Source organism: Camelus ferus, chromosome 34 (genome assembly GCF_009834535.1).
Source record: "Camelus ferus isolate YT-003-E chromosome 34, BCGSAC_Cfer_1.0, whole genome shotgun sequence".
Lineage (NCBI taxonomy): Eukaryota > Metazoa > Chordata > Mammalia > Artiodactyla > Camelidae > Camelus > Camelus ferus.
In genome coordinates this window covers 15,703,998-15,721,843 of record NC_045729.1, presented here as the reverse complement: position 1 = coordinate 15,721,843, position 17,846 = coordinate 15,703,998, and the positions used below count along the sequence as shown (strand labels likewise).

General features: G+C 42.4%; 1 protein-coding gene across 6 annotated transcripts in view; it reads left to right on the top strand.

The window, feature by feature from the left end:
* The first annotated feature begins 12,926 nt into the window (after positions 1 to 12,926).
* The window catches only part of RIMKLB (ribosomal modification protein rimK like family member B), a 43,129-nt gene continuing 38,209 nt past the window's right edge, over positions 12,927 to 17,846 (top strand). For 2 of the 6 annotated variants that reach the window (XM_032473325.1, XM_032473327.1), the window contains exon 1: positions 13,087 to 13,369. The gene's annotated coding sequence lies outside the window, so the exon portion shown is untranslated. The other 4 variants (XM_032473326.1, XM_032473324.1, XM_032473328.1 and 1 more) reach the window with 4 other exon arrangements.

The window sequence follows — 17,846 nt, the reverse complement described above, 5'->3', positions numbered from 1 at the left end:
GGCATCTGGGGTGGAAGCAGTCTTGTGGCACTAAGCTTTTAACTTGTGAGATCTGACACTAACTCCAGGTAGATAGTGCTAAACTGAACTGAACTGTAGGATACCTGCTAGTTTATTTATTTACCTCCCTCATGGAGGCTCTAGGGGTTGAACCCAGGACCTCGTGCATTAGTTGGACATCTAGTATGATGTTGAAAAGCAGAGGTGAGACAGGACATCCTTGCCTTGTTAGGATCATAGTAGGAAAGCTTCTAGCATCTCACTATGTATGATGTTAGCTACAGGTTTTTGTAAATGTTCTTTATTCCTAGTATGCTGAGAGTTTTCACGATGGATGTTGGATTTTTGCTAAAAAGCCCTCTCTCCATCTCTGGGAATAATCATGTGGTTTTTCTTCTTTAGCCTTGATGCTATGGATTACATTTGGATAGCCTTGCATAACCTGGGTTAAATCCCACTGGGACATGGGATATAATTCTCATATATTGTTGAATTTGATTCATTAATACTTTGTTGAGGAGTTTTTGCATATTTGTTATTAGAGATAATTGGCCTGTTAGTTGTATTTTTTAGAAGGTCTTTGTCTGGTGTAATGCTGGCCCCAAAGAATAAGTTAGGAAGTAACTTATTAAGTAGTAGAAGCTTCTGTCCTTTGGAAGAGCTTGTAGAGAATTGGTTTCACTGATTTCAGCTCTGAATCTTACTTCTTTCCTCTGCTTAAATTGGATTTCATTTGCATCGTTTTTCTAGTTTCTAGATGTTTTTTGTTTAATATATGCATTCAATGACATAAATTTCCCTCTACACATTGCTTTTGCTGCTTCTCACAAATTTTGATAAATTGTATTTATTTTCCTCCACCTTCTAAAAAGTTAATGCGATGCAGTATGACCTGCATATATAAATATATAGAATTGCAGTGTTCATGTTAAAGATAAACTGAGGCATATTAAAAATTTGAGTTTGAGCAAAAGTGGATTGGAATCTGGTAGTGCCAAACTGGAAGTGGTTAGGCTCACTCTACCAATAGCATCCTGCGGAGAAAAACAGCAGAAACAAGGCAAGAGAAATTATTGCTCGGCTGTAGCTTAAAGCCTACTTGGCTGTTGGTGATTGATTATCCTTGGGTTTTAATTTTGTAACCCTGAGGCATCTACAAGGCTTAGATTTTGGTTTGGTTATGTAGGCTGCCTTGGAACAAGAGCCACCTCAGTCTCACGGCCCCCTGTGCAATTAATCTAACAACTTCTTCCTTTGACCATCCTCTCTTTCATGAGAGATTTACCAAAAATTTGGTATTAGCGCTGCTCTAAGTCACCATCAGAGCTAAGTTGCTCTTGTTTCATGGTGATACTGATTATGACGTCAGGTTCATAGTAGGATTGTTTTTGTTCCTCATCTTGTTTTTGTTCTCCAAGCACAGTGAGACCATCTGATGTACTGCTGATGGCTATGAATATGCATTTAAGACCTTTGAGAGAACACAGTGCACCAAGGAAACAACAACGATGATTATTAGGCCAAGGTTCAGGACCTTCCATGAACCAAACCAATTGTTATCATCTAAACCAGAGGATGTACCCGAAGGTCATCAACCTGCTTTAGCCAAGTGGCTGATTTATTCATCTCTTGTATTTGGTAAAATACCAGTGGTATTGACCCAGGTACAAGAGGAGGAGCTTTGCTGTGGCACAAATTTCTCCTTGTTTAGCTGATAAGTAATGTCAAGCAATTATAGTAACTAAAACCATCCTAGCGAGAAAGTCTAGGGACTTTCGTTTTGCAGCTCTGGCATTAGTTACAGATTCAGGGCTGATTGCCAGAGTTAAGGGCCTGCCAGGAATTGACCTTCCTTATTCACCTGGTAAGGCTGCCAGGAATCCTGTAAACAGAATAGCAGGCCAGTGTTTCCAGGGGATCTTTATTTTTGGTTGTTGTTTTTTGGTGGTGGTGGGGGGGGTTAGGTTTGTTTGTTTATGGAGTTACCAGGGACTGAACCCAGGACCTCATGCATGCTAAACACTCGCTCTACAGCTGAGCTATACCCTCCCCACCCCAGGGTCTATACTGACTCCATAAAGTCCACTTTTGAGTTTTACTCTGGCTTTGAATTGCTTCTAGAGTTGCACTCTCTGTTTTTGACTTAATTTGTCGGGCAAGGACAGATCGAAGCTGACCCACCCACCCACCCACCTACATTAGCTTCTATTTGTTTCAGGGAGATTTCCAGCTAAGACGGAAATCCAGATAACTATGTTCTGGATTTAGAGCTGCCTGTCTTTGGAATGTTTTTTTGTGAATGTTTTCCACAATGGCCTCAATGTTTTTCTTTCCCTCTGGGTACATAGTTTCATTTTAACTTAGAGAATTCCTAAAAAAAAAACAGTTCCTATAAGGCTTTGAATATCAGCTTCTGATGAGGCCAATTTCTGACCATAGAGCTACTTAAAAAAAAAAAATCTCTTCAAATATCTTGCAGGTTTCAGATGGAGCAAACAGTAAATACTCCTGGTAGTTTTGAGCGACCCCAAGGATGCAAGAGGTGTCCCCGACGAGGGTGCTAAAGACACTAACTCCCCAAGATTCAGAGCCACTTCGAAGAATAGCCCAAGGGGAGGGCCAGAAACAGTCAGTAGGACCCTAGCCACAAACAGAGCACAGCCCACATTTCTGGCTGGCCGCATTTTGTAGGGGGCGGGGGTGGGGTAGGGCTGAGTGCCTGCATACACGAGAACCAACAACCTGGGTGTCCCAGGCAGGCAGAGAGCCAAGCCAAGTTCTCAGGACACAAAATGGGACAAGAAGGCCATGGCTGTCCCTGGGAGAGAAGGGGTGGATAACCAGTGGGTACCCCCAAACCAAATTCACAAGAGCCTGAATTTGGAAAGGAAAGGACAACATGAAATTTTACCTTCCTCTCTTGGCCAGGCACCACAGAGAGACCTGGGAGAGCTAACTTTGGTCAGAATTCTCACGCTTGGCTGGCTTCTGCCAGCTTTCCCAGGATCCTGTCTGCAGGCCTCGGGGAGGCGAGGAGCCCCAGCAGCTCCCCACAGTTTCCCCTCGGCTCTTTGTAGGGAGTGCTTGGCTAAGAGCCCTTTTTCTCTGGGGCATCTCTTCAATGGATCTGGGTTAAGAGTTCCCCTCTCTGGCCACTGTAATTCAAGGTAATCTTTGGTGAGGTTAACATACTTGTTTAGCCTTAAAATTTTATTCACCTAAGACCTCACACTGGACCCATCTGGTTTCTAAGCTGGACCCAGTTTGACTCCGGCTAGTTTCTGGACCCAGGCTGGAAAAATGCTCAGATAGTCTGACAGCTCACAACACAAGGGCTGCAGAGCTAGGATCCAAGAGGAACTCACCTGTGACCTCCAGACACAGTGAGAGCAGTGAGCTCAGTTGGCTCAGTGGGGACCTACACCTGGTCCCTCATTGCTCCTGGGGGTCACTGAAGGGGCCCTTTTGGCTCCTTTTTCTGACAACAGAACAGTTAAAAGATACACTGTGGCATATTAAAATTAAAATTAAAAACCCTTAAAAGAGTTTTTGTGAAAAATCAATTCTAATTGGGCAGCTCCAAACTGGTTGTAGTTAGGAGTGCCCCACCCATGGAGGTTGGGGAGAGACTTTGTAGGGAAAAGGCCGAAGCAAGGACGCTGTAGCTTAAAGCGTATTTGGTGGTTTGTGATTGGTAGTTCTTAGTTGTCGATTTTGAAACCTTGAGACATTTACAGGCTCAGATTTTGGTTTGCTTTTACAGGCTGTTTCAGTATCAGAGCTGGTTCAGTCCAATGGCCCCCTTGTTTAATTAACTTAACAAATTGGATTCAAGTTTAGGGAGGGCCCCATGAAGGAACTGTGGGCAGTCAGGGGTTATCAGACTTCAGTGCATCAAAATTATCCAAATCAAAAATCAAAAAGAAGGTTATTGAGCTTCTTGGGGTTTCAGTGTGGCACAACTGTATTGAGGGTAAGAATCTACTTTGCAAATACCTCTGGGTGTTCTTACTAAATGTAGGGCTTCCTTCATATCAGTATTTCTCAAACTGTATGTGTATGTGATACACTGATTGTGTATCAGAATCCTCTGAGGATGTGCTTGCCAGATAAAATGCAGGATGGTCAATCCATCTGAATTTCATATACACGACAGACACATTTTTCGTGTAAGTGTATCTCAACAATTGCAATATATAATCTTATCAGGAGATTATATTCTCTTTATTTCTGCTTCTCCTATTGGCCTTTTTTCTAAAGATCTTCTGTCCTGCCTCTAGGGTCTCGTTGATAACTTACTGGGTAACAAAAAGCTCAATAAACTGTTAAGAGGAATCTTTCATACTTTTATCTTTTCTCTCTGTTTCCTTTGCCTTTTGCACTTTGTGCTCCATTTTATCTCTCCTCTGCTTCCCCCTGCAAGTCTGTTTCTCTGCTTTTGTGCAAGTTATTTTCGTTGAAGTGTCTACGGGGGCTGTCTCTCTTCCCCTTCCTTCCCTTTTTCTGTCTGCTTTCTCCTCTTTTTCCTTCTTCCCAAGCCTTCCATGTCAAAATGAAAACCTCTGTGTAGAAACAAGTGAGGGCAGTAGGGACCAGCCCACAGTATTGTGTTCCAGAAGGAGATTCTGTGCTGACAGTCCTTTCTCACCAGAGCAAGTTCCCAGTCTCGGAGAAAAGAGCTTCAGGAAACAATTGCTTTGCCTGAGGATCTGCTGGGAGGGTGATGGATGGCACTGCAGTTACTTCAAGAACTGCCGGAAAAGGAGGGGAGTCCTTGCCAGGCAGCGTGAGGGGAGGAGGCGGCTGGGAGAAAGAGCCAGTCAGGAAGAACTCTGGAAGGGGCGGGGAACGCACGCCCGGGATGTGCTGTCTGCGGGACCTTTCTGCAGAGATTGTGTCTTTGTGAGCTGCCTGCAGAAGCCATGTGCCTGCAGAATGTATGTGAATCTATGTGTTGCTTATTTCAGATCATGGGTCTAATGCGAACTGCTGACTGCAAGAAACAGGAATGTATTGTTGAAAGGATTTTGCAGTCAGAGTGCTTGTTTGTGGTTGTGTGGTATGTGTGACTAACTTTTTGCCAAATGCGCTGTTCTGATTCCAGCTCTGAAAGTTTTTAGTGGCAGTCTGGCTGACTAAGCCAAGACACAACAAAGTCAGAAGGAAATACGGGGGCAACCTGAGATGGAAATAGAGAAGTTGTTGCAACAAGAGAGAAAAAGGGAGATTTGGAGAAAGGGGAAATGAAGGAGAAAAACAAGATAAACAGTAAAAATTCCTTCCTTAGAAAAGGAGGAGGGTGTAGCTTAGTGGTAGAGTGCCTGCTTAGCATGCATGAGGTCCTGGGTTCAATAGCCAATACCTCCACTAAAAAAAATAATAAATGTAATTACCCTCCCCCACAAAATTAAAAAAACAAAATCGCACATTAATATATATTTTTTTTAAAAAAAGGAAGAAATTCAAAAGAAAGAGGGAAAGAAAGGCAACGTTCTTCCAGATGTAGGCACTATATATATATGTATGTATATGTATATGTATATATAGATAGATCCCTAGTTTTGATATCTTGGTAAGATGTTTCGCAGTTTTTCTCCCTTCTTTCTTTCTCGACGCTGCTTATCTTGGCATGTACATTACATGTATGTTTTGGTTACACCAGGGGATCATCCAGAAAGGAACTTAAATGAGAAAGAGGGTTTTTTGTTGCTGTTAGATGAGAGAGCTATTTATTGGACATCATGGAAAGACATTCAATGTTGATCAGAGATTAATTGAACAGGTTTGGAGAATTTATTTTGGGTGATTAATATGCAAAATGTATGACATTTTAAAAGGAGAGATGTTGAAATGCACGATTTCCACATTCCAAGGGTAGTTATTGTTATTACTATGATTATTAACCAAATTAAACAGGGACTACCTACACCTGGAATGATATTTAGCTTTTAGTCATGAGAACTTCTGGATCTCGGCAGCTTAAACACAGAGGCAGCACAGCTTTGAATTTGGATGTGGGCTGGGGAGGGAAGTCCTAGTTGGGACCATCCAAGTTTTGCTTTGTTGCAAAAACACTACAAAATTTTGATGATTCCAGCTTGCAACATTATGATGTCTTCCTCAGCTCTTTGCTCACTTCATTTTAAAAAGCTAATTAGAAGTTCTTATAATTGTATTTCCAGTACTACTTTTGCTCCATTCATTAATGTCTTTTGTTTCATTCAGTCATCTTTTCCTCCTTTTCTTCCCACTATTTTTTCATCTGCTGTTTTGTTTTTCTTCTTCTCCATCATGTTTCCCTGGATTTGAATAAAATTCTCTTCACTTCTTTCCTCACCACTCTCTCCTGTAATGAAATTATTCCCTTTCAGGCTGGTCTTTCCCCCTCATTCCTTTCTCTGCTGTCTTTGTCTCCAGCAGAGGGGGTCTGATGGTGAATCAGAGGTAGGGTGTGAGGCCCCGGGGGAGAAGCAGGCTGGGAAGAGGGAGGAGGAAGTGGTGTTTCAGCTGTTTCTGTGATCAGCCTATAAAAGGCTGACTTCAGGCCGCCTCTGTAAATTCCTCCTCTCCCGCCCCCACAGTTCTCCCCTTCAAAGGGTCTCTCCGCTTTCCCCACCTTAAATTCCACCTCCCCTGCTCCCTGCTCCACTTCTCCGGTGACATCACACTCTACCAGCTGGGACTGCCAAGGACACTGACCTGCTTTTGCCCTCTCTCTAAGGTGCTGAACCCTGGCTTGTCTGTTAAACCCTGAATTTCTGCTAAACCCTTTCTGTCCCAAGATGTCAGTGGGTCCCCTTTTAAAGCTCAAAACATTTCAGTTTCCCACAAAACAGTAGTTTTATTTTTAGTAACTGAAGTTTGAGAAAAAGCATAATGACAAGGCTTCCAGAGCTTTAGCAAATTCATTTATGACAAATGGATTTGTACTTCGTTAATCACAATAGAATCTATATATACTTGGAGAACAACAGTATTTTTTGGTTAAATCTTTATACATGCTTTATATATGCTTATTAATGGACTCAGATCCTTTGTGACAAATTCTTTTATATATATATATGTTTACTGAAGTATAGTCAGTTTATAATGTTGTGTCAGTTTCTGGTGTACAGCACAATGCTTCAGTCATACATGCACATACATACGTTTGTTTTCATATTCTTTGTCACTGTAAGTTACTGCAAGACGTTGAATATAGCTTCCTGTGCTATACAGTATAAGTTTGTTGTTTACCTACAAATTCTAATATATATGTACCATTATTTATCAAATGTTGGCATATGATGTTAGAGACATAAGCCAGCATCCACAGCTAAATAAAACTTTACATACTAAGTAGTGGAGGGAAACTGCAGACAGAATCAATTGTCTAGTCTTGGAGGGATTATAAGAAATTGGTTAAGAGCATGTACTCTTTTGGGGGGTGGTGCTTAGGTTTATTTATATTTAGTGGAGGTGCTGTGGATTGAGCCCAGGAACTCGTGCATGAGCATGCACTCTAAACACTGAGCCACCCTCCCACCTCCCTACCAAAGTATGTACTTTGGTGTTTGGATTCAAATCATGCTTTTGCCACTTGCTAGCTGTGGGATTTCGGACAAGTTATTCAACCCTTCTGTTCCTCACTTTGCTCATTTGTAAAAGGAAGACACTCAAACCCAGCAGGGTTTTTAGGAAAATTAAACTGTTTAATAAAAAGGCTCTGAGAACATTTCATGTTCTAAGACATGTTAGATTTATTATGAAACTGGGGACACGTTATAATTATATATGTTTCAAATATTTCTATGGCAATTTCCTCATGCCTAAGTTTTCATTCACCATTTATTTACCAAGGAAGCCAGTATTATAGGTCCTCTGTCTTGGTCTAGGTTGTCTCCCCGGGTTGTCCAGAAAAGTTTTGGGAAACTAGCAAGAAGGACTGGAACTTGTATATTAGAGATTCGCCTAGTAATTTCACTGTCACTCAACATAAATTTTCCTTTTTTCTTTCTTCCTCTCTTCTCTCTCCTCTGACCTTATATCACGCTGCTAGTATGAAACCCAAATTGAAAAGCAATGAGAAAGAGATGAAAAATCAAGGAAACTGGGGGTTTAGGTGGAACTGATGGAAGAAAGGTTAAATGGGAAAAGCAAGGAAGATTAAACAAACACAGTCTAGCTTGATGATCAATATGGGATTGAAACCCAAGAGAGCAAAAATGATTTCAAAAGAAAATGAAGAAACAGATAAGAAAATGAAGGGCAGATAAGGATTTGGACAGAATAGATATAAGTTGTTCTGTTTCTTTGCATCAAGGTTGACTATGTGAGCTGAGACTAATGAACAGGGCTCCCTAGTCTAACTTTCTGAGTGTGTAAAAGACGGCAAAGTGGTTCTGGACAATCATGACAGTGCCAGGTCATTAGGATGCTCCCAGAACTCATTCCTTCATGTTCCATTCAACCTGGAAATATTTGTTGATCATTCAGGGTGCTGCTGGTGACACAGATGTGTGGCAGATCTGTGCAGCCCATGTGTGCTTTGAAGTCTATCATTTCTGTGGTTGAAATGTCTACCAATTCAATCACGTTTCCCTGCGCCAAGTGGAGAGTTCTTGTTTCCTTTTTTTCTCTTATTACTTGAGGCTTCCTCTGTTCTTTAGAAGAGAATGTGCTGCTTTCCACGTTTACTTATTCCCTTCTCTCTTCTTCCCAGAATCCGGAGGCTAGGACATTGCTGCCAATGATTTAATCTCATTGCCTCAATCTTCTCTTCTGTCAGGGGAGAGACTAACAACATTTGCTCAACATTGCAAGGTTGCTTGAGGCTTAACATGAATTTATAAATGCTGAGTGCTTTAAATAAAGAACATTTTACAAATGGTTGTCTCTTTAAGACTCCATTCTCAAACTCATATGTCTAAAAATCACTTGGTAGGCTTGTTAAGAACGCAGACTTCTGGCTGATTCCATAAGCTTTGAGTTTGACTCAAAAAATGCAGATAGATACTCAGGCTAATGTGCAAGGTCAGGGGTGAGGATCAAAGAATCTTCATTTTAAACATCCTGGTTTACTTCTATGTAGTAGGGGAAAAAGAAATAGTAACCAGGTACAATTAAAGGAGGGGGAAACCCACATCACTCCTCTAAGTCTTTTTTTTTTTTTTTTTCTTTACCCCCTTTCCTTCTCTGATTCAGCCAACATACGATCTTTCTTCCCTTTCCCCACCCCATCCTGCTTTGTGTCTGGCATTGGCATTTTAGCATAGTTAGAGAGGTACTCAGCTTAATGTACAGAAATGGAATGGAGGAAAAGGGAGGGGGTGTGGGTGGAGAAAGGCTAGGTCAGTGTTTAGCTATTCTGTGAAGACTGTTGTTGCTGGGCTGGTTCTAGCTGGCTGGCTCTGGGAGAGGAGGCTCTGGGAGAGGAAGCTTGGGGAGAGCTGGATCTCCTGCAGCTGCTGCTCCTGCTCCTGCTCCTTATCTGCTAGTGTAGCTTCCCTTACAAGGAGCCCACTGCCTTTTCTCCACCCACATGATTCACATCAGATACTCCAAGAAGAACACTATTTTAGGTACTGATAACAATTCTGGATTCACTTCTATTTACAGTTTTTCTCTTTACTACTTTAAGGCCTTTAGTTTTGATCAGATCCCAGTTTCTTTGTCTTTAAACCCAGGAGGAAAAGATTTGCACCAGATGGTATCTATGGGAGTACATAGAGATTTTTGCTCGGCTCACAATCTAGATAACACTAGGTGAGTTAGGCTCTTCCCGCTGAGGCAGATGCACACCAGTGCAACACAAGTCAGATTAGAGACTCTGGGTAACTTTGCTGGGGGAGATTTTGTTTTCATCAAATTCTCTTCTTTCACGTGCCTTCCCTCTATTCATATTGCCCACCAAGAACCTGCTGCAAATCCAGCTGTCATATTCTAACCAGCTAATCTGATTAACTGAGATGTCTAGATAATGTGTACACTTCAATGTGGTCATAAACGCATAATCCCAGCATCTCTGTTGTCTAAACTTTGTTCTTGAGCTTGGCTGCACAGTAGAATTCCCAGGAGAGTTTTACAAAATATTGGTATCTGGACCCCAATCCCAGATATTCTGATTTAAGCCCTTCATTGGTTATATTGTGTCTAGAAATAAGAACAAAAATCTGGAAATGTTTTGCTTTAGGCAAAGGATACCCTTCAATTTCATCTCAAATATATTACTCAGGATAGGGTTGGTCTCACACTCACAGGGACCTCAGGAAATATAACTATTTGTACTATTACCACACAGATCTAAATATTGTATAAGTTCTCTTTGGCATTTGACTATTTTGGTATAATAATAGCTAATATTTATTGAGCATTTACTATGTAGTGTATTATATTTGAGTTACCTCATTAATCCTTATAACTTAATGAAGTAGTTAATCTTCATTTTGTTGATGAGAAAACTGAGGCTTAATGAGGTTAAGCAACCACGATGCTAGTAAATGAAGCTGGCATTTCAAAGCAGATACATCAGATTCATCTGACTCCAGAGATGATAAGTTACTCATGATAATGCTTTCTCAAGGGATTCAACTGACCTTAGAGCCTCCTGAAAAATATTAGTTTATGGGTTCAAAATGAATGGTGCATGATTAAACCAAGATAAACGACTTAAAACACTTTGCTACCCAAGGGAGATGTTAAGTCCATGCCTATCCAGATATCTACCACGAAAGCACAAAGATTATGATTGAATCTAAGAAACTCAGCCTTTCTGGACCTTGTTTTTCCACTATGGAAATACAAAAAATAATTATACTGCTTCCTCATTACTTCATACAAAAATAAGAGGTATGAATTGGATCATTATCCAAAGATCATTATCTTTATAGCCATATTATTGGCTTTGTTTTTTAAAATAACTTCTAGGTTTGTTTCCCTGACTAGATTAAGTGAAAAGCAAAGTTATGAGTTTCTTAGGATGCATCTGGCACATAGTGACAATATACTGAATTTCTGAAAGGCAAGTGTCCAGTGAGTTAATAGTCAAATACTCTCTATGCAGTTTCACCAACATAACCTGCTCTTTCTGGACGGTGCATAGTTACCATGAACTGGGATCCTTAACTGTGGGACTGAAGGATAGAACAGGTATTGTTGATCCTCTGCTGGGCGGGTCTGCAACCTTTTCTTTGCCCCAATTTGCTTCTTGTTCCAGATTCTCATTATGTTCATATCTCTGATCAAGCTTTCTTTGATCACAAAATGATTCTTGTCTTTGTCTTTAGATTGAAGGGAAGTACTTCATGTTCCAGGAGATGAATATCAGGGTGGAGTAAACAGCGACATTTTATTTCTGTAGAACTTCCCCCTTTCTTCTTAGGATAGTACATCATATTTATTTATTCCTCTTAACCCATCTTTTGTAAAAATAGCTTTTTGTAAAAATAGGTTACTTTCTATCATAACATATAATAACAGCAGTAAACACTTAGAATATCACTTGCTTTGTGCCAGGCATTATTAAGTCTTCCATATTTTTACTCCTTATAACAACTTAATCGAGTAGGTAACTATTTTTATAGTTTTTTTATAAAATATTTTTATAGTTAACTCTTAGAGTTGAGCAGACAAAAATACAGAGAAGTATATCACACAGATTAAGATGCCACCCATAAATTCACACCCCAGGTCATGCTACATTTCTCAGAGGACTCTCAGTCCCCTGAGGTAAATCAGAAAAAAAAAAGCAGACCCTAAAGATTGGGAAAGGAATGCTGAAAAGAATTTGTTGACTGAGGCAACTGAGAAGGGGATTTGATCTGAAGAAGGCAAATTTGTTAGGACACTTGTTTCTCACATCTGGGATATTGGTCTTAATAAATGACTGAGGTTATTTGGAAATGAATCTCCCATGTAAGGTAGCAGGGTCATCTATTACCTTTGGTTTTATTCTTCATGATCTAGAAAAATCTGTTAACAAGCATTATTATAGTTGAACATATTCATATTTTTACCCTTCCTTGTGGAGTTTTTGGACCTTCCTCACCAGAGGAAAATTACCAGCAACATCTTACAAACCTTCTACCCCTTCTCAGCCATTTTGGGAAGAAAAACACTAAGTGAACACTTTTTTACCTAGAGTTTGAGAATCTACAAAATCTTTCAAGTATATCATTACATTTCATTCTCAGAGCAACCTTGGAATATACTCTTTTCATAACAAAGACGCAGAGGAAGTTAAGTAAACCATTTGCTCAAGGTTGACACTGGTTCCTAAGTGGCGGGGCTGGCTGTACCACGCTACCCGGCCTGTATCTTAAAACCTGAAAATATATGATGTAGTTTCCAAATTTGCCTCACAATGTGCATTGGCATTGTCTTTATTCCGCACACAGGGGACCTTAAAGGTATTTAGGATCTTTGTCCCCAAATCTTTGCCTTGGGAGGGAAGACCACGGTTTGAGAGGACTCGAGGGGGAGGCAGGGGGCAGCGTGCGCCCGGGAGGCTGGGTGGGCTCGCGTCAGGGTTCAAAGTGTGGATGAAGGGGGCCCGAGGGGGGCCTGTGAGGGCGGGAGGGGGTACAACGGAAGGGATTCACCCGCGGTTCCAAGTCCAGGACAATCCTCGGCCCCACACCCGCTTCCCTTTCTCAGTGAGGACGGTTTGGGGGCGGGTGGGGAAAGCGCGTCCTCGAAGCGCCCTCGCGCTCCCATTTCCCCCCCGGCGCGCGCACTCCATCGCCTCTCCTCGACCCGCGGGGCCCGCTATGGCTGCGAGTGGGGACGGGGCGCCCGGGGGGCGGGTCCCGACGCAGGTGTCAGATCCGCTCGGCCGGGTTCGGCCGGCTGGCCAGGCCCCTCGCTCCGCCGCCCCCCGCCCCCCGCGCCGCCGCGCCTGGAGGGCGGGGCTCGGGCGCGCGCGGGCTCCTCAGCACGCGGGCGGGCGGCGCGCGGCGCCTCGGTCTGGGGGAGCGCGGGGCGGCCTCCGCCGGCGTCGCGCGCGCTGTGTGTGAACGGGGCCGCGCGCGCGCGCGCACGCCAGGCGAGTGAGGGAGCGAGGGAGCGCGGGAGCGCGGGAGCGAGGAGCGGCCGGGTGTGAGTGTGCGTGTAGGGGTGCGTGTGTGTGGGGGTGGGGGTGACGGAGAGCCGGGCCGGCCGCGCGGCTGTGAGGAAGGGGGCGAGTGGGCGAGGGCGCTGGGCCTGGCTGCGGGAGCCGCGGCGGCGGCGGCGGAGGAGAAGGAGGAGGAGAAAGGAGGCGGCTCCCGGCATCCCGACCCCCTCCCCCTCCTCTCCTTCTCGGACTTCCAGTCCGCCCGGCCGCCCGCGCTGCCCTCGGAGGCCCCAGCCCGGCGCCTCCGGCCGAGAGCAAGGGAGGAGCCGCCGGAGCCAGGTGAGCAGGACCCTCGCGTCCTTCCCCGGGGGTCGCGGCGAGAGGCGGAGGCGCGCCCGCCCGCCCCCGCCGCCCTCCCCGCCGCGGCCGAGTTGGGCCGAAAGGGCTCCGGACGAGCTGGGCCGAGGTCGGGAGGGAAGCGGGCCGTGCGCGCCTGGGGCCGGGGGCTTGTGGAGGCCGGTGGTCGCCTCAGAGCCAGGGGCGGCGGGGCGTGCTCCCCGGGAGGGGCTGAGGATGCCGGGGGCGGGAGGCTGGAGGGAGGCTGCGGCCTCGGGCGGGGAGAGTCGGGTCCCCGGTGGGTGAGGGGGTGTGGTGACCCTGGGAATGCGCGTCCCGAGGCACACACGCGTGGTGCTAACCTGTCCTCGGGAGCGTGGGGATCGCTGCTGGCCCTGCTGCCATCAGACGGATTCCTGTGGTGTGCGACCGAGGCCGGAGTGGGTGATGTTGGTCCTGCAGTTATTCTGTTTTAATTCCACGTTTTCCTCCTTACGTGTGCATTTTAGAGAGTGTGACAGTCTTTCCTCTTTTTCCTCTGACAGCCTTCTGAATAAGAATGGGATGACAATAATTGCTTGTCTCGTTTAATTTTTGTTTAAGCATTTGACTGTGATGCAAATCTCCTTAACCCCCCACCCCCCGCCCTTAAAAAAAAAAAAACCCGCGTAGTTAGGGGAGAATAACTTCAGATTGACTTTACTAATTTATCCTTATCTCTGATAGCAGGTTTGTAATCCCCCGTATTTTCTCCCATTTGTGTTTGTGAATAGAAATGGGGCGTTAATTCTATTCTGTGAGGTGGGGGGCGATTGTACTAACCATGGCGAATGTAACTTCGATGTAAATTCTTTCAGTGTGCTATTTTCCCATTAATTTCAGAAATTGTTCCCACGTCTTTGTGGAGTTGGGTTAAATTCGAAATCAGTATGGAAACTGTAAGGGTGAGGGTATAGCTCAAGTGGTAGAGCACATGCTTAGCTTGTATGAGGTCATGGGTTGAATCCCCAGTATCCCCTCTAAAAATAAATGAATAAACCAAATACCTCCTCCACCAAAAAAAAGAAAAAAAAGGAGAGATTTTTTAAAAAAGAAACTATATGGGCAGCCTAATGTGGAAGATTTCTCTTTTGTGGGCTTGATGTGTTCATTGTGGACGACTTAATTTTTAACTGTAACCATTAAAATGTAAATGTTATTTAAATCTCACTTTATTTCATAATATTGGATAGTTTCAAGGTCACTTTTTTGTTTATGTGTGCGTTTTTAAGACAATTCCTTAAAAACAATTCATTGTCCAAATACTCTTAGTCATTAAGAATAAAACACTCTCAGAAACTCCAGTCACGGAGATTCACCATTTATTTCCTAACTTTTGAAACGAAAACTTCTAACATAGTCGTAATACAGTCATAGATTAATTTCTTCTCTAATAGTTATTGGATATTATTTAGTTAGTGTGTCAAAGGGGAGGAGGCCTATTTTGTTTTGAAGTAATCTTTTTGTTTATTCCATTCTGTCTTGGTTAGCTATTAATTTCTTCTTTCATGTCATAAATTTAGTTGTTAGTTTGGCAACATGGTGTTGATTTTTCTCTCTTTCTCTGTCTCCCTTTTTTCTGTCTTATCTTCTCTTACTCCTACCAGGTGCTGGAGTCTGCTTTTCAGGGAGGGGGGCAGTCTGCGATTATAAAAACAGAGATCCAAGAAGGGAAACAGCAAATTCAGTCACATACAATCCTCTGTTCAGTCAAGAGCCACTTTTCTCTTCTCGCCTTTTCCCCTGCAGGGGGTAAGGAGCTGATATATCTAACCTTTAGACTCTTGGCTACCAGCTAAAGTTCCACTTATCTTCATTTCTGGTTGGGTAGCTTTTAAAATTTTTCTCATGTTTCCTATTGAATATGATAGATAGCATCTTGGGGTGGATGGGAAAGTGACAACAAGAAATTGTCCCCGTTTTTCTTTCCCCTTCTCATTTGGTCCCCTTTTCCTCACCAAGGAAATTACCAGCAACATCTTATAAATCTTCTACGCCTTCTCATATTGTGAAGAAACAGACCAAAGTGTCTGTTCTTTTTTTCCTTTTACCAAGGAACACATACTAAGCTTCAGGCATTAGTTTGTTGGGGCACTGGATGAAACATACCTTTTAAAATATCTCCCAATTTGTTCTTTCCCCAGTTTGTATTCATCTGGAATTTGCTACTGGGGTAAGTCACTAGATTGATTTCTCAAAACCTCTTACCTCTTACTGGAAGACTGAACACCATGAACACTGGACAGGATTGGGGAAATGGGACAGAGCAGAGTGAGTTACACTTTGGGACATAGCTTTTATCATCTTTCTCTGGGGAGCAGGCACAGAGACCTAAACTGAGTGAAAATGGTTGGAGGAAAAATTTCTGTACCCACAAACAACCTATGAAGAGAGAGAGAACCAAATATAGAGGGAGTTTTATTGGATGTTGCTTGCTGACAGCTGTTTTTGGGGGAGTACTTGAGTGATGTTGATTTGTTAGGGAGACTTTCTGGCTGGTTGGTTCACAAAGAATATTCTCCACAAGTGGGACTAAGTCATAAGCATGTGGGAAAAAAAAAAAAACCTTTAGAAACTGTAATAGTTATGTTATTTTAATGAGGGAGTAGATTGTGGTAAGGACAGTGAAGAAAGTATTATTTTTAAACGTTAGCTGTTATGTGAACATTTTTAAATGTTAGCTGGCATGTGTAGTTGTTTCAAGAGAGGTTGAATAGGGAAGATTAGGTGCAGATGCTGGGGAAATTGTCTTTCATTTCTTGGGAATTTTCCTGCCTGTCATATTAAGGATTGTTAAGAAATAATATAGTACCTCCAGAAGGATCTGTACGTAATGCATTTTAGATTTGTGTGCCATACGCATCTGTGTACATGATAGGTTTGCAGAAAAAGACTGATTTTCTGGCCTCATAGTAACTGGTAACTTTCAATGTTTTCTTTTCCAATGTTTTTTTCCCTTTCAAAATTGGCTTGGAGGACAAAAGCCACAGAGCTAGCCAGCTCTACTCCCTTAGAGCCTGGTCTGCGTGGAACCCATCTGCTTAAATCTTTTTCCCTTTCCTTACTGAAATTATTGCCCCCTTCCCCCATTTTAATTGTTAACAAAGGTCATTATTTTAAGATCAGTTGTATGATGATGATGGAAAGTAGCATTAGGTTTGGGTTGCTTGCTTTTTTATGAGAAATTGAAAAAATAAAAATTTTGATGACTACGTTTAAATCTTACGGGGTACACATTTGCTTGGTGTTGAATGTTGAGAATAGCTATGGTTTTTTGATAATCTTTAAAGTAACTCCTAACCCTTAACCCTGTCCTCTCTGAGGCTCTGTGTTGCCCATTGGGGATAATAGTAGAGAATAAAACAGATGGGGATTCTGTCCTCATAAAGTTTACAGTCCAATTTCATTGATCCCTGTACTTTTCCTCACAGTGTCTGGAGGAGTCTACTAGATTCTTATAAAATGTGTACCAATTTGTGACTTTGTAAAAATTTGTGTAAATATTGATATGCCAAATTTTTTACTACTTTTCAAAACACCACCAAGTTGGAACTGGAAAAAAAAATCCAAACCTACCCCTTAAATGATTTTGCTTTATTCATCTCCCCTTTTCTCTGTCTACCTGTCTCCCCACTTTTTTTTTTAACCCCTTCTGATACTTAGCTTCATGTTCTTAGAAATATAAAGTCTCCAATATAGAGCATGGATTTGCTATGTAAGATCAGACCAGTTCTGTCTCACTGCTCTGCTGTCCCATATTTGGCAGCATTTCTGACTTTGATACTTCAGTAGAAAACAGCATCTTGAAAATTCATGCAGGTTTACTCAAATATAGCAATCCCAGAATTCTTTCCTGATGCTTTGGAATTCTCAGTTGTTAGCTTATTCTTTTGACATGTGATGCAGTTAGCCATATCTGTAAAGCTTTCTTGAATATGTTAACAGCTTCCCAACTCTTTTCAACATAATATCTAGAAAGAAAATTTGAAAGGGTGGCCGACCATTTAACATGTTAAATGAACTTTGAGCTGTACTGTGCATTGCATCTCAGGAACATTTTTGAAATTTTGTGTCATGTTCCAGAGATATTCTGATGTAACATTTCTCTGTTAAGTGAAATCATTAAAAATGTCATTTGGATTCCAGAGAAAACTTGGGATTTTTTTTTTTTTTTTGATACCCTAGACTATTTTAGGAACTTTAGTAACTAAGCTACAGGTTATTTAAGTAAAAGTAACATTTCCCTGACTCTTTAGTTGGGAATGTGTAAAAGTTTGCGTGTTAATTTGCTCATGACAATTTTTTTCCTTTTCCAGTTTTCTTTTTATTGTAAAATACACATGGCATAAGATTTACTGTTTTATCCATTTTTAACTTCACAGGTTAATGGTATTAAGTACATTCATATTGTGCAACTATTACCATATCCCTCACCAGAACT